The sequence below is a fragment of the Balaenoptera ricei genome, chromosome 1 (genome assembly GCF_028023285.1).
Source record: "Balaenoptera ricei isolate mBalRic1 chromosome 1, mBalRic1.hap2, whole genome shotgun sequence".
Taxonomy (NCBI): Eukaryota; Metazoa; Chordata; class Mammalia; order Artiodactyla; family Balaenopteridae; genus Balaenoptera; species Balaenoptera ricei.
The window spans coordinates 34,218,881-34,234,871 of NC_082639.1; the positions used below are offsets into that span (position 1 = coordinate 34,218,881).

The 15,991-nt window shown below is 46.8% G+C and overlaps 1 long non-coding RNA gene across 1 annotated transcript in view; it reads right to left on the reverse strand.

The window, feature by feature from the left end:
• Positions 1-417: 417 nt before the first annotated feature.
• Positions 418-15,991, reverse strand: part of LOC132364386 (uncharacterized) — a 169,532-nt gene continuing 153,958 nt past the window's right edge. Inside the window, exons 3-4 of the long non-coding RNA XR_009502808.1 lie at positions 3,178-3,404; positions 418-2,739 (exon numbers count right to left, since the gene is read on the reverse strand). This is a non-coding gene — a long non-coding RNA (uncharacterized LOC132364386). The remainder of the gene's footprint in view (positions 2,740-3,177; positions 3,405-15,991) is intronic.

Here is a 15,991-nt window from a genome sequence, read left to right on the forward strand (position 1 = left end):
AGAAACTGATACCCTTGGGTCTCTCTAGGAAACTAGATGGCTGGGGCATAGACTTTTCATTCTCTATGCTTTCGTACTATTTGAATTTTAAACTATGTGAATAAAATTAACTATTAAACATGTTAAATTAAAAATTAAAATGGGAAAAAACTAAAAAAAAAAAAAAAACCCTCACATATTCCTCCACTCTTATCCTCAACACCATGTTAATACACATTTTTCTGGGTGAAGTTCACCCAAATGCCACCAGCCCTGGGTTAGGATGATGAGACAGGGTGAGAGTGGTCCTTTTCTCTAGTTCCCATATTTTCTTAAATGAGATTGTTACTTTCATAATGAAATATTTGAAAAAGTTTCCATCAACAGAAGGATATGAATTAATGCAAATTTCCCTGCATACATAAAATATTGACTCTGTTTCAGTTCATGAATCCCTTTACCTTTAATTTTGTTTCTTCCCATTTGGATTTCACATTGAACAGATTTCTGAATAAGTTGTCTAAGATGGTGCCAGAGTCTCTGGAGGTGCAGATGAAGGACACAGACAATGCCTTCAAGGAGGCTGCACCCAGTAAGGATGATCACAAGCAAGCAAGCCTCAAAGGACACGCTTGAAAAAGATAGCTGTCATGAATAGGCCAGTGGATTATGTGTGATTTTCATGTTTTTCCTTTGGGACTTTCAGATTGTTCCAATTTTTCTGCCCTGAGATGTATAACTGAACTTACATTTTTCTCCCCTTACTATACTGTGGAGTAAATGTGTGTTATTCATCATTGACCTTCTCTAGGCTGTGATCTTCCTGAGGATGGAGTCCCTGTTTAATCCATCTTTGTCTTCTCAGACTCCAGCTTGACACCTTGCAACAGTGGCTGCTCCATAAGTGGGTAATGAATGAATGAATGAATGACTATCTCTCAGCATCCAATGAGGAATCACGAGATATACCCAAGTAGCCAACCCAAAGAGACAACGTCACTCCCTCTTTCACCATCTGCTTACTTTAGACGTCATTTGTGGGTGCCTTCTGTTCTGGGCAAGGGAAAGGAGGCCAGAGTTACCCAAGCATGGATGTGTGATATCACCTTAGAAAGGGTGTGTGCAGCCTTCCAGTGGCCCAACCTTTAACACATTTTGGTACCAAGCAGTTAATGCTGGTTGCATACTTGGAGGTCTTTGTAGCTTTCACTAACTGTCCTTTGATCTCCTTCTGGGCATTTACTTCAAGGAAATAACTGTAGGTAGATTAAACCAGAACCATGCTCATTAATGCTGCTTAAAATAGAGAAAAGTTGGAAACAACCTAAACATTGAACCATATGAGATTAAGTAAATAAATGATGGGGTAGCTCTATAATTGAGTACTCTTACATGACAATTGCTATAGACTCATATAACTCATGGCCCAGAAAAATGGGGGTGTGCGTGCTTTGAGCTGAATCTGCTTGGCTTTATTCCCTTCTACCAAATGACTTAGCATCCTCCTTCTTTTGTAAATTACTTTACATTTTGTCCTCAGTTTTCTCTTCTGTAATTAAAGACATTACTTAACCATTTTAAAAAGTTTGTTGATATAGAAAAGCTGTTCATTATAAGACATTAAATGACAACATATGTTATCAAAGAACATACGTGGTATCATGACATCACAATAGGAGAAGTCATAGTGATGTATGATACATATTAATATATATAGGATACTGTATGCCTAGAAAGGGATCTGGAAGGTTCTTCAACAGAGTCTCAGTGGTTGCCTTTGAGGCAAATAGGATTTAGGGCTGGTTTTTCCTTCTTTTGTTTGTCTACCTTTCTGATGTCTTTGTAATAAGCATGTGCTGCTTTGCAATAATGAAAAGAACAACAAAAGTTGCTTCTAGTTGAAGAAAGAAAAGAAAAACTACCCTGGATTAAGAAAGACACTAAAAGGCAAGACTAAGAGTTAAGAGGGTAGAACCAGGAGGCACACGGAGATAAGGGCTGGCCTCTCTGAAACTACCTTCTCCCAGGAATAAAGCCCTCCTCCAGTGGCCTCCAAATTGACAAAGATGGCGGTTCCACCAGACCACACTATCTCTCACACCTCCAGCCAAAGGCCGTCTGCCACATATACGGTCCTCACCAGGAGAGGCACGGTTGCCACTGAGTGAGTCTCACCTGGGACAGGGTGGAGGAGGGGAGAAAAGTACCAGGGAGCCAACAGGAGACACACTGCCCAGGCCAGGTAACATCTGTCAGAAGTGGACCGCTGTTCACAAACAAAACAAGTGTGACATGAACTTGGCAACTTCTGAAAAACGAGAATGTCCAGAGGTGCTTCTAGCCTAAAATGACCCAGTTTCAGGTCAGACAGTTCAATCCAGAATGTGGAGGGAGAAAAAAATGAACATTTTCTCACAGAGAAGGTTAACCAGAACTACCACAGCTGAAGCAGGGACTGCATGCTTAAAGGTAGACATGAGATCTTCGAAGTCCACAAAGAAGGGCATCCAGATAGGATGGAACCCAGTGGGGGAGGGAAGGTCTCTTCTCACACATTGGTAAAACTGGTTGTCATTCAATAGACAATTTTCTCAGGGTGATTCTGAAAGCTTCTGGACTCGTGCTGCTTCGTCAGCTTCTCTGGCCTTTGTTTCAGCTTTTGTGGTTGTAAAGGGAGAGCCGCCGCGTGTCCTCCATTCGGTGGGTCCTGGATGGACAGCCGGGGAACTGCTATGGGTGGCCCTTGGTCATTGCTGGTATCTGCGAACAGGGAGAGTGCTTATCACGATGGGGCTCTACCATTCTCCCGTTTCCATCATGTCAGTGATGTACAGAAGCGGACGAGAAGGATGGAGTGGGCAGTGGGCAGGGTACAGCAGGAGCATGGGCAGGGCAAGTGGTTAACAAGGGTGTCAGGGCCGCCAGGATGGCAGGAGGAAGGAAGGACCCCAGGATGGAACGACATGGTCAGAGATGAAAGAATTCAGAAAGAGGGGCAGAAGGCATGAGCAGAGAGGCAAGGCCAGCTTGGGCTGAAAGGCTCATACTCCTTGCCATGCCCTTGTCACCTCCTGCTTTGCCCATCTGCCTCCCATTCTCTGCCTTCTGGCCAGTAGAGGCCATCCCAGCCCCACTCCCGATGCCTACCTAGTACTAACCCTCCTCTAAGCCCTACCAGGAAAATAAACTTACTCCTACCCTTCTTGGGCCTGCGTGCCTCCGGCTCCAGCATCCTTGGTGCTCCTGTTGGTGCGGGGCAATCCCTCCAGGCATAGGTTTCCTCGGCCTCTGGCACAGTATTGCAATCTGTGCTTTCAGAATCTCCTCTCTTCCCATTCTTCAGGAAGGTGTCAGGACGTTTTGTCCCTCGAATGGACAAGATCCAGCAGGAGTGGGCAACGCAGGGCCAAATCCGAGACACCAGACTGAGAGGGACAGGAAGGGGAAAGATGGGACAGTCCTGGGTGATTTGGACCATCTGGTCACCTCACTCTCATTTTACGAGTGGACATTTAGACAAGGAGCCCAAACTGGATCAGAGCTCTAGATTCAGTGTACAGCAGGGTCACCAGATTACTTTTTATTTGAGACCCAAGACTTTTCATCACCACTGATCTTCACGTCACAGGTGCAAGCAGATCTATCTACCAGACTCTTATAAACCCAGGACAGTTTCATGCTTTAAAAATGTGTGAACGCTAACATAATCAACAGCCGGCTCCACTTGAATCAGCCTCCACCGAAGCGCGTCCAGCAGCCCCTCTGCCAAGGCTTCCTCAAGGATGAGCACACCCCTTGCCGACACCCTCCTCTTAGCAGGTCCTCGCCTGGAGTAGTGGACAGGATATGATGCCAACCAGAAGATCTTGGGCCCAATCCCAGCAAAAGCCATGAGCTTCCCTTCTGCTTTACAGCCACAGGACTGTTCGCCAAGCCAAGCTGGATAAATATCTTACAAATGCAAGCATTTCCTGTGGCCACAAGAATGGCTGAAATATAAGAATCCATCACCGGTAGCCCCAAATCTTAAAGCACGTACTCTACACCAGTGGCTCTCAAACTTTACTGTGCGTCAGAATCACCTGAAAGCCTTGTTAAAATCAGATTTTGGGTTACACACCCAGGGTTTCTAATTCAGTAGATCTGGAGTTGAGGCTGAGAATTTGTATTTCTAACAAATTCCCAGGAGCCGCTGGTCTAGGGACTACATTTTGGGAACCACGGGTCTACACCAAGAGAGGTCAATAGTAGCACCTGGCTTACATTAGGGAATCACTACCATTACAAATGACTCACTTAGACTTAGTACTCTAACCTCACTCAAAGCGGAGGCACAAAAAAGGCTGCCACACAGAGAAAACTAACTGCTGATAAATGCATTCATTTTAAGGCATTAAAAGGGAAAGAAGAAGAAGTGCCTTAGAGTTCATTTAATCTCCCTCCCTCACTTAATATAATATTTCTAAGTTTAGAGAGGTTAAGTGACTTGTTCAAAGAAACAATGAAACACGGATAATTGATAGCAGAACCCCAACTTGAAACCCCAGCAGCACAATTTCAAATCATAAATGTGGAGTCTTAGAAAACCTGACTTTTCGTCATTACCAGGGTCACAAGGGTCAAGAGTTTCTACAATCGGTGAATTTGGGCTTTCTTCCTGTCCTCCCCACTGAAGCACTCATTCCATGCCCTGGTCATTTCTTAGTAAGCCTGTGATGCAAGCAGTTCCTTGGTCTCCAAGTTCAACTGTGAGTCCACTGTCTAGCACCCAGCCTGGTTTTCTCACAGAAATCCCATTACACATGTGTCGGGTCCTGGGATAACTCCTCCCACTAGGCATGGTGTTGCTGAACCGCAGTGATGACAGCACACGTAATCTAACCACCATGAAGAATATTATTTCCTTAAAATCTCATTCTGAGCTTCCACTTGGACCTTTGCCCTTCCTGGTCCCTCTTCCTGGCCTGGTTTTCTCATGTCGGGCTCCTTCTGTCACCCAAGTCTCAGTCTGTATGTTTCTTCCTCTGGAGTCACTCCTGAGTACCTAATCCAAGCAGCTCTCGCTCCCACCCTTTCTACCCCATCCCCCTTCTCTGTTTTCTTTATAGCCCCTAGCATGGTCTGAAACATTGTGTTCATCATTCACTAGCATGTGAGCTCCAAGAGGGCGAGGACTTGGCCTGTTTTGTTCACCACGGTAACCCCGGCACCTGCAACTGTGCCTGGCACAGGGCAGGTTCTTTATACATATCTGCTGAATAAATAAATAAATGCACAGAGGAACAAAAGACCCTAAGGCACCAGGAGCATCTTCTTCCCAAGTGGATCCCAAAGTTGGAATCTAAGACTTTCCTTTGAATTTCTCTCCCTTTCAATAGTAGGAGTTGGACTCCTCGTGCTTCAACAGGATGTGGAAGAAGAAAATGTCCCCTTAGGCTGGTGTCCTCAATGACAGGAGCAAGAAGACAGGAAGTTCCAGGGATTGGGAGTGGTGCTGAATCACTTCCCAGCTCTGGTGCCCCTTCACCTAGAAAGAATGCTAGTGAGTCAGGTCTATCTGGATACAGGATTTGGGAGGCAAAAGGTGTATTGGAACGATGAGATGCTTTAGAGTCAAGAGATATGGATTCCAACCCTAGGCAAGTCATTTCAATCTCTCTGAGATTCATTAGTTTCTTCATCCGTAAAATGGGAATGGTAAAAATACCCAAGACGTGGGGTACTTGTGAAGATCAAGGAAATTAGCATATATGGAAACTCTCTGTAAACAGTAAAAGACTATAACTTGCCATTAGCTGATCAATAATAAGACCAAATAGTCTCTGGAGGGATCCAAACCAGTGAAACTTCTCGGGGTGTGCATGTCCACCCACTCGTGCTCTGCCTCCCTCGTAGTTCTCCCCAGCACCCCCAGGCCCCAGGCTGCTGGGTGGACACCCCCAGCCCAACAGCAGAAGCCTTGGGGTGCTGGCACGGGCCACTCAGAGCTCTGGTGCAGCTTCCAGAGGCATCACAGCCACAGGCGGTGCGGCCAGAAGGAAGCCCAGGAGAAGATCTCTGTGGGAAGCCGCAGAGGAGCTTGGGGAAACCGTCAGTGGAACTGAAACAGGGCAAGTGCTAGAATATAGGCTGAGATCCCTCGACTTCTGGCCAAAATTTCTGGATAACCTAGAGTCCCATAGATGGGGGCTTCAGAGGAGCTAAGATTCCCTCTTATCACCAGGCCCTGACTTCTTGACATCCTTGGGTGGCGGGGGATAGGAGGGCACCGGGTCTACACTCCTTCCCTTCCCCAAGCCTGCATTAACCTGTAGGATGCCTGAACCAATTTCCCATTAGCCAAATTTTAACACTCCAGGCAAAGAGGCTCTTGGCCACAAGGTGCCCTCACATTACAGGTGTCACCTCCTCTGACCCAGTCACTCCCAAACTGTTACCACTCTTCCTCCAGTGATAACCTTAATGACAAATCTGCATGCAAAGAGTAACTTCTCATCCCTTCTACCAAGAATTCAATTCAGGGGGCAACTGGCTACTAACCACATACAAGTGGGCACAGTCGTTATGCAGCGGTGAGCACATCTTAGGGAAAACACACACAGCAGCCAGCTCCTGCCCTCGAGCAACGAACAGTCTGGTTGGGGGCACAGAATTCATCACCCCCACCAAACCACTATGATCACCGCCAAAAAAGGAACACACGGGGTGGGGAATAAAGCGAGGGGGTCATCTTCCGCGGCTGAGTTCTCTTCTGGCTCTGAAATGCTGTATTGATTGGGGCATCCGGATCATGGGTGAGTTCTTTGATTTCCGGCAATGTTATGATGTGATTGGTGCCGGTGCTTCCCGAATCAGGGAGGTCCAGAGAGGCATCATGCATCGAGGGGCTTAAAGAAGGAAGGATTTCAACATTTTGAAAGGGTGAGAAAGGGAGATCCAGACTGAGGGAAGTGAGCAAGGCAAAGGCATGGCGAAGACTGCGCCCAGGACGAAGCCAGGACTGGGGTGTGGAGGGGATGAGAGCAGGTAGGGTTGGAGGCTCCTGTGAACTCTCCACAGTGAATCATGCATAAGCTACAAGTCTCCTCCCGCCCCTCCCGCTCTGGGTTGACGATGCCGGCTGGGGAGATACCAGACTACTATAAGTGATGATGACGCATGAGTGCCGAGGGAGGACCAGGGCAACGCACGTGTTGAGGATCTCCAGCTTTCAAGGGATGAGGAGAAAAAGGTGCCAGAGAGGGAGGGGGACTATGGAGGCTTATTCAGCCTGTCTACTCACTGGGTCTGTGCCCAGGGCCACCTGCTACCCCCTGAGGGTGGAGACAGACCTGCCTTGTCCTCTCCCTCTCCCTCTGCCCTCTCCCCTCCCTGGGTTCTGGGCTGGGGTGGGGAGAAACAGCAGGACTCTGTTACTCCAGACAAATTTTGGCAGATGGGTCGGAACCTGTTCACAGGTCACCCAGCTGTCTGGGGCAGGCGCTGGGGGAGGGGTGCCCACTGGCCAGAAGGGTGTGAAGGGCCCTGGGGTCTCTGGTTTGGGGTTGGGCAGAGTTGGGCAGGGTTGGCCGAGGAGCATCCCACTGAAGAGAGAACGGCCTCAACCCTACCTGCACTGAGGTTCGCCCCGCCCCCGTCCCACTGGACTTCTCTGCTCCTTCGTCCTCTGAGCTGCTATAAAGACCAATCCCTGTGCTGGGGGTGCCCTTCACAGCTACATCTTGGCATATTCTTACTGCATTTTCAAATTCTGCGTCCAAACTCACTTTCTCCATCAAGTCCCTGACTCTTTTCATCAATAACAATCTTTCCTTCCCCCCTTCTTCCAAAGGACACTGTTCTCATGACACTCCTCATGTACTAAAATTACCTGTGGCTCTGCCTGCCTCCCCCACTGGACCATAAAACCCCTCAGATTAGAATCTGCATCAGGGGTCACAGATTCAAATGCACAGGGCCAGGCAGGTCCCATAAATGCGTGTAGCAGCTGATTTATGGGACCTGGATGGTATTTGTCTTGGCGCTGGCCAGAAAATTGGAGTCTCGGGATCCGTGATGAATCGGAGGGACTTGCCTCACCTAAAGGGGGCAGCTGCCCTTGTAGAAAATACTAACACGTGGGAGTGTGGGCTTGTATTGCCAGAACCTCAGATTTTCGGGGAGAAGTAAGTATCAGCATACTTACGTGAAATCGCCACATCTTTACTGTCAGCAGCAAGTCAAATTTAAGACACCATGTTGTGAGCCAAATAACATGCATCTGCAGGCCAGACCGACTCAAGTGCCACCCGTTTGCAGCCTCTAGATTTATTTGTACGTTGCCAGTGCCTGGCACATCGTAGACGCTCAATAAATGCTTGTCGATTGAAAAGCAAATGAACGAACGAATGAATGAATAGAAAAGAAGGAGCAGATGGCTGGGAGAGGGGAAACAGGACGGATGCCCAAGTGTCAAGATGCCAAGTGACAGGTCGGGCAGCTCAAGGTGACCCCACTGCCAAGCTGTCAGTGTGAACATTGTGGTGGTCTTACTGGCTGGCTGAGGGGGGATGAGAGACTGTGGGCCCGTGAACTCAGAGTCAGCATCCAGCTCTCAGAAGGCACACCACTAAGAAGCTCTTGCTGCAGCCAAAACACAGACGCCGCAAACAAGCTGGTGTGTGCACTCTCACGTGCACAAGGCATGCAAAAGTGGAGGCTCAGCGTGCCACAGATTCCACACTCCCAGCAAGGTCCACCTTCTGCCGTATGATACAGACGTGTTGAGGGAAGAAAGAAGAGACAATTTTACAATTTGGGGGGTGCAAGGGGAAAAGAAAGGAGTCATCCAGCCAGAATTCTCTCTCTAGCCAGACATTCCCTCTCTGCTGCCTTATGGACTGCGCTGAAGCTTTGAGGGGCCATGAGTGAGCCTGGCGGGGATCCTCGGCCTCCAGGAACTCTATCAGGAGGGAGTGGTGTGCAAGCCGCCCGGGTGGAATGCCTGGGGTTGCAAAAGAAAAGTTATTTCAGGTTTAACTGAGTTATAATTTATTTTTTCTAACTGATCATTACTGCTGCCGGCTCTATAAATAACCACCTAGGGAGTCTGCTTTTCTGCTCCCAAATCCTCAAAAAGCATTGCCAGGTTCTCTGTGGTTTCTGGCCTGCCAAACACACAGCACATTTCTTTTCTGTGCAGCCCTTCAGGGAATCCTTCTGCAGCGCATGCCAAGGAATCTGCTGAGTTCTGCCCAACTCAGTCCTCCCCTTCCTGATCCAATTCCTCTCCTCCAAACAGGCCACTCAGTCCCCCTCCCCCACTCCACAAGAGGCCTCACTGCCTGGACACAGGTGGTTCCCAGGCCAAGGTCCCGGCTTCTCTCTGTTTACTCTGCTTCAAGCCAACGGCAATCCTCCATGTTCAGAAGACAAGAGTTGTTGGTCGTACAGAAATCCAGCTGCCGCAGCATCTAAGCTTGAGCCCAGGGAGGAAAAGAAGGTTAGCCTGATAGCATCACCAGCAAAATATCAAGGGTCAATACAGCCCCAAGAAGGATGGCTGTGGTTTACATGAAATCAATTTAAATTATTTAAAGAAGAACATATTCAAGCATGACTCAGTTTAATAAAGTACAAAAAGAAAAAAGCATGTTCTTGACGATGTTCTGAAGGATGTATCAGTCCTTTCTAAGAGCGCGGCGTTTTCTCTTTAAACAGAGGAACTGGGAAGGAACTGATATTCAGATAGACGCACCATGTACCAAGCACTGTGCTGGGTCCTAGATGCACATTGTGCTGTTTCATCTTCACAACATGGTGTCTCTCAGGCAGGCATCCATGTGCTCATTTTGCAGATGAGTGATCCAAGAAAAGGGACTTGCTCGAAGTCATGCAGAAGGAAAGTCTCAAGTTCGTCAGACTCCAAAGCCCATGTTCTTCCACTGCAATGCCCTACTGCCTCTCTAGCTAGGAGACCAGAGTTTGAAGACATGTTTATTTTTCTATTTTTCAGATTAAGTTTGCAGCTCAGAAAGTAAGGACAACTTGGATATTTAACCACAGTCATTAACAGCCATATTTAAACTCTTTGGAAACTACTCTCTCTAGCTAGTCAACTGTGAACTCTCAGGTGGTCTCTCTTTCACCATCTATGAGGAAAATGACCATAAGGGCCATGGCCATTTATGTTGCTTTAATTTTCTAAAAATAAGAGCTTGTGTATTTTTGGATAGTTTTTAAAAAATAATTACAAATATTAACAACATTTTTTAAAATGTAAGTTTTCGCAGTTATTCAACCCCCCCAAGGCAGGTTAGGTAACCCTGTACATGCTGCCTCAATGGCACTTCACACTCATGCTGTCGGGAGCACCTGTAACACCACATCAGATGGCCTGTTTCCTCACCTGTCTCTCCTTCTAAGCCAATGATCCCCAAAGTTTTTTGGTAATGTGCCCTAGCAGTAAACATTTGAGTAAACTGGCATATGTGTATATTTGTTTATTTATAAATTATATTCACACTCTGTCATTCACAAAAATAGAAAGAAAGGATGATATGTGTGTGTGTCTATACCTATATATTTGCCTACCTATTCATCTACCTTATTTCCTTCCTGCCCCACAGTGGATCATCTTGCCTTCCATGGCCTCCAATGCGCGTGTCTCACCTAGAGACCATCAGTCTCTCATAATCCTTCATTTATTCACTTTCCCCCTCTCTTCAGTAGCACCCACTATGTGCGGGAACTATGGTAGGCACTGGGGACACCATGGTGATCAAGAGGACAAGGATCTTGCTCTGCTAAGTCTGTTTTTGAGCTAGGACATTGGTCTTCTCCTAAGTCTGTTTTTGAGCTAGGACATTGGTCTTCTCCTAAATCTGTTTTTGAGCTGGGCCATTGGTCTTCTCCTGCACTTGGACTAGAATTTACCATTGGCTGGACCATCAGCTCTCCTGGTTCTCAGGCCTTTGGACTAGGACTGGAATTACACCACTGACTTTCCTGGGTCTCCAGCTTGCTGATGGCAGACTGTGGGACTTCTCAGCCTCCATAATCATGTATCATGTGAGTCAATTCCTTATAATCAATAGATAGATAGATGACATAGATATAGATGTAGACATAGACATAGAGACAGACACAGATGTAGATAGAGATATATCCTATTGGTTCTGTATCTCTGGAGACCCTGATTAACACACTCATGTATAAACTACCGAGGGTACCACAGGACTCTTGGGCAGATTATAGGGGACAATGTATATAAAGCAGGTTAGCAAAGCACTGAATATGTTACTGGGTATAATTAAGTTATTAGTACTGTTTCAATAGAGAACAATGATACTGACCATGGGTTCGAGGGCACGTGGAGGTAAGTGAGAAGGGAATGCATAAATGGCATGTACTTGTCTTCCTTGATTCAATTTGACAAAAACACATGTTGATCATTGTTTGAAAGTTCTCCAATTTACTATTTAGAACCAGATCCATGTTAATTCTGAGTCCCAAAACTCCATACTGTTGAAAATAGGTAGATGATGTCTGATCATATCTCTCCTTTACTGTATGTATTGTATTGTAATACATCATATTAAATACACAACATTGAAAAATATATTTTAATAAATAAATAAATGAGACCTCTCATATTAAAAAAAAAAAAAAAGGACAAGGATCTTGTTTTCCATGGCGCTTACAATCCAGTGGGTGAAACAATGTCAGATAATGTCAGACAGTGATAACTGCCACAAAGAAAATAAAACAAGGTGATGTGATAGAAAATGATGGTGAATGACTGTGGAAGTGAGAGGGAAGCCACACGGGGAGCTCAGGGAAGGTCTCTATGAGCTGCATGATGAGGAGGCCACCATGCTAAGGTCTAGTGGGAGAGTGAGTGCCCTGGACAGTGAGAATGTCAAGTACAAAGGTCCTGGGGTAGGAGAGGAGGCCAGTGTGACTGGACTGTAATGAATTTGTAGTAGGAGAGGCTGGAGAAGTTAGAAGCTTAGGCTGGAAAGTCCCTGCCAGAGACGAATCCTAGCCCCACTGCCTACAGACTGGGTGACCTTAAGGATTAATGCCACATGCTGTCCAGGGTTATAAAAGGAGTTATGTAAAAGACTAAAAGAATAAACATATGAAACATCAATATTGGTTAGACGCATACCCAGCACACAGTTGGCATCAATAAATGGCAGCCCTTGGTATCTGTTCATTTGTTTATCATTGGTCTCCCCGTGGCACAGAAGTTCTGTACCAGTTGGGCATAACCAGTCTTCTACCATGCTGATCCGGAGCAGCTGTCATCATGCCCTGCCTATTGAAAGAGCTCAATGAAAATTTGGTAAATGAAAGAGTTGGAAAATGGGTAAAGGCTTCAGAGCTTGGCTGAATATAAAGGATAGATTTCTTTTTAACCAAACTCTTTTCTAATTATAAAAGTAATGTTGGGCTTCCCTGGTGGCGCAGAGGTTAAGAATCTGCCTGCCAATGCAGGGGACAAGGGTTCGAGCCCTGATCCAGGAGTATCCCACATGCTGCAGAGCAACTAAGCCCGTGTGCCACAACTACTGAGCCTGCACTCTAGAGCCCGCAAGCCACAACTACTGAGCCCACGAGCCACAACTACTGAAGCCTGCGTGCCTAGAGCCCGTGCTCCACAACAAGAGAAGCCACTGGAATGAGAAGCCCGTGCACCGCAACGAAGAGTAGCCCCTGCTCGCCGCAACTAGAGAAAGCCTGTGCGCAGCAACAAAGACCCAACGCAGCCAAAAATAAAAAATAAAATAAAATAAATAAATTTATTTTTAAAAAGTAATGGCATGTATATTCTGCGAGTCTTTGATATTTGAGACAAAAATAGAAGCATATTCTACATACCACTTAATACATATTTTCTGCTTCACATTTCTGTTATGAGAGGCAGTGGAGCATACAGGTTAAGAATGTGTGGGTTCCAGAGAGACCACCTGGACGTACATCCCGCCTCCATCATTGGCCATCTCTATCATTTCACTGAAGTTACTTGCCCTCTTCATGGCTCAGTTATTTTTATCTGTAAAATTGCCAAAATAACAGGCCTACTTTGTAGTAGTATCATGAAAACTGAGTTGATACAAAATGCCTAAGTAATGCTTAGGCTGTGGCACCCCTGACTTGATCAATCCCCTCTTGTTAGAGACTTGGCTACTTGTCAGGTTTTATTATAAGCATCACCACTAGGAATATCCTTATAGCTAAATCCTTGCCACACAAACAGTATCATTTCCTTAAGAGAAAGCACTAGAAATGGCATTGCCAAATCAAAGGTTACACAGATCTTAAGGCTTTTAACACATATTGCCAAACTGTCCTCGAAAAACAAGTGAGGGCCAATTTCCTCAAATGTTTGTCTATGCTGAGTACTAACCTTTGAGAAAATCTTTACCAATTTGTTGGGGGAAAGAAGGGCATTTCACTGTTTTAAGTTGTCTTTTTTTTAATTACCAGGGATGCTGAATTTTTTTATTTGTGTTGCTTCTCTTGTGAATCGCCTGCTCATGTTTAAAAATGGAAAGTCCATTCTAGTAATTAGAGGCAGCAGAACAGGCAACGTAAAGTGAATTCCCTGCCACAGGGAACAGTCAGGCAGAGTGGTTGCACACTATGGAACTTGGCATCTCTTTACTTCGTGGAGGGTTGAATTAGGTGAGCGCCACAGTCCTTCCTAACGCTGGGATTTAACTCTGGTTCAGACCAGCAAGGGCAGTAAGCAAACCTGATAGGAAAAAAGCCCTGCAAATCAACAGCTGGACTTGGGGTCCCTCTGAGATCAGTGGTTCCCACGCTTTCCCAGGATGGATTTAACACCTAAACATCCATCAGGAGCCTCTGCATAAGGATGCCCGAGTTTCATGAGAAAGAAAAGTTAAGCTGACAAAGCTATGCCTCCAGTAGATAAAAACACGCCACAGCAGGGAAAACTCCTTAAATCTCCAGCTTGCCAAGATGGAAACCTTTGAGGGCCACAGACCAAATCCTGTTACAACAAATGCCTTCACACTCCAGGCCAATGGAACACGAGACTTCCAAGGTGTAGCCATGGCCTGCTTACCTCAAGCCGTAATTGTATAACTTTCTTCCTTGCTCTGCATCGGTTTTGGGACAATGATTTGACATATAACTCCCTCCGTATCCCACTCCCCGACAAGTATTTACACAGCAATTTTCTCCTGAGCGGGTCAAAATCCCGCTGGATTTGGAGAGTCTACTGTGTGTGCAGTAAGCAGACACCTGGACCCAGATTTGTTCGTTGTGCACTCTTAGAGAATTACTATTCTTGGATTAGAAATGGGTCTGACTCCTTCAGCCAGAATTCTGCAGTGTTTTCAGAGGACCGTCTCCATTTTCACCAAGGGGATTTTCCTCCTCTAAAACCTCCCCCATTTCTGCTGTCGCAGTTGGAGTCTCTTGCTGGGTCTGGCCCCAGTGGCATAACGGCAGTTGGAAACAGAACACGCATCTCTTAAATTACAGCTCTGAGGAAGAAGTCACGTGTGGGGTGAGAACCCTGGCGAATTTTCCTGCGGGCACACAGTAAGCCCACAAACCTGAAAGCTGCAGAGTAGTAAAATCGGCAGCCAAAATAAAGCAAGAAGAAGAACATCTTCCAGGAGGGAGGTGGAATCAGAGGGAGGCAAAGCCAGCACTAGGTTCTTGGCAACAGGAGCGAAACCCCAAACTAAGAGGAAGGGGAGTGCTTATTGCCAGCCCCTTGGCACACCCCTAGGAGGGGGAGTTGGTGGAGGGAAGCTGGGCACTGTGCATGCAACCCTAAGCAATGGGCAGACTGGCTGATGACCCCAAAGAAAACTCTTATTCCATCCTCAGTCTGGGACCACATTGTAGCAGAGGATACAGAGTCACTTTGTAGCTTGCTTGAGCAGTGCACGATAATCCTCCAAAACAATGTCTGGAGGCCCGCAAGGGTGCTACGCTGGGCCAAGCACTGGGGTTGATAAAAGAATCAAGCTGCTCTAAGGGCTTGTGATTTCACCGAGGAGATGATGCTCATGACAGAAGCCGGCAAGTCAGGTGCCGAAAAGAGATCCCAGCAGTGAGCGCCACTAGACACCCCCAAGGGGAGCTGGCAGACTCAGGAAAAGGCTGGCTGGTCTTTCTGGGAAAATGGGGTGCCTTTCACCTTGGAGTGGCGGGGGGGGGCGGGGAGTTTAGGCGGGTGGATAAGAAGTGAGCTGGTTTGCGGGGGAGAGGGCAGACTGTGAGAGCAGCTGAGCACGGGCACAGGCTGCCTGCACTCCCAGCCCCAGGAGGAGGGCTTGTGCAAGGGAGACAGAGACAAAGAGAATTTGATAGGGAGGAAGGAGGCCAGATTTCAGAGAGGTCTGAATCCCACACAGAGAAGTCTGGGCTTTATCCAATAAACAGTAGGGAGCAGTTGGAGACGTGTGAATAGCAGATTAACATACTTAAAGGAGAATCTTAAAGGCTTCAGCTTTCTGTGGGACTGCAGAATAGGCTAGGGTGAGAAGTGTACTGGTAAGCTTTTACAGCGGCCCAGGCTGGCCGTGATCGTGATCGGGGCTAGACCATGGTGTTGGCCATGGGAGAGAAAGAAAGAGATCTGGAAGGTACCACAAAGCAAATCTCTAAGGGAGAAGAATTCGGCAAGAGGGTTTAAGGATGAGTCAGAGGGAGTTGTGAATTTCGCAACTCGGTAGCTGTGAGGTGGAGGTGGCGTTGTAAAAGGCAAAGAAACAGGTTGCAGCTAAGGAGGTAAGAAGTGAAGGGTTCGGGACCTCCCCGGCGGTTCAGTGGTTAGACTCCGCGCTTCCAAATGCAGGGGGCACGGGTTTGACCCCCGGTTGGGGAACTAAGATCCCACATGCTGCGTGGCGCTGCCATTAAAAAAAAAAAAGAAGTAATGGGTTCAGATTTGCAGAGTAAGGGCCGCTTTACAAGAACTTAAAAAGGCCCAAACATCCAAAAGGCAGGCAGCAAAACTGGAAGCAGAAGGCCACAGATGATG